Source organism: Brachyhypopomus gauderio, unplaced genomic scaffold (assembly GCF_052324685.1).
Source record: "Brachyhypopomus gauderio isolate BG-103 unplaced genomic scaffold, BGAUD_0.2 sc67, whole genome shotgun sequence".
Classification (NCBI taxonomy): Eukaryota; Metazoa; Chordata; class Actinopteri; order Gymnotiformes; family Hypopomidae; genus Brachyhypopomus; species Brachyhypopomus gauderio.
The window spans coordinates 347867-349230 of record NW_027506888.1 but is presented as its reverse complement, the minus strand read 5'-3'; positions in this window follow the sequence as shown (position 1 = coordinate 349230).

Genomic DNA, 1364 nt, shown 5'->3' with positions numbered 1-1364 from the left:
TATCTGAAACAGATGAATGATTAAGAAGATGGAGGCTACCATGTTTTGAAATTTGTTATTAATTTAAATTAAATACTTAAAATACAACAAATATGATTATAGTGCTAAACAGTAGTCTATAATTTCTGTTATAGTATTTAAACATTTTATAAAGAAAACCAGATGTGTGAATAAAATATCAAATCCATGAAATCAGGACTGTAATAATGTACCTGTATACTCAATAGTAGTAGAAGGAAGTGAAAGAGGTAAAGAAGAGAGTGCAGGCAGGGTGGGGTGGATGGCATAAAGTGTTTGACAGAAAATGATGTAGCAAGACAGAAACTACCAAGAAAGGAAGACATACAATCTGAGGCCCCTTGAAATGATTTTGCTACTAATAATTGCTACTTATTATTTTGCTTATTATATGCTTCATATACCTGTAGTGGTAGATGTGATTCCTAAACAAACCAGCAACAGAAGTCAAGTCAGTGTCATGTAAAAGGTAGGCTTATGGGTTTAATGTGTTTAGTGGATATAGTATATTAGTAATAAACAACCAAGAGTAACCTGTAGTAGTAGTAGCTGGGGTAGTTGTTGTCTCAGCAGATGAGGATGTTATCATGACTAAAACAACATAATGAAATTGCATAATGGTTAATAATATTCAGTGCTCCATCACCAGTAGAAAATATTCAACCCCACCCCCCACCTCCCAACTACAGCTCTCACAACAGCAACTTATGAATGTACCTGCTGTATGGGTTGATGACAAACCACCCAGAGAAACAAGTAAATATGCAGGACTTGCACAAAACTTAGATTTTATATGCATTCATTTTCCAGATTTACAACATTAATATAGAAATATAAATTTGGACACTTGTAAAGTTGCTTTGTGACAACAACTGTTGTAAAAAGCACTATGTAAATACATTTTGATTGATTGATTGAAATTCAGATTACGAGTTTTCTTATTAAAAAAAAACCTTGGACATCAAAAATGTACAATTACTATACCTGCGTTCTTTGTAGGAGTAGTTGTACTTGTGATTCCTAAACAAGCCATCAACAGAGAAACGTCAGTGTCAAGGAAAGGCGGGCTTATGGGTTAGTTCACGGTTTATCAGTAATGACAAACAAGTACAGTAACCTGTAGTCGATGTTGGGGTAATTGTTGTCTCAGCAGAAGACATTTTCATGACTAAAACATCATAAAATGGTGTGCTAGTGCATCGTTCAGTGTTAAATCACCAGCAAAAAATGTTCAAAACTACCCACTGCACATTTGATAACAATTCATGAATGTACCTGCTGTACTGGTCGATGATAAACCACCTAGAGAAACAAGGAAAGGTGTAGGACTTGTGGTATATGTAGAA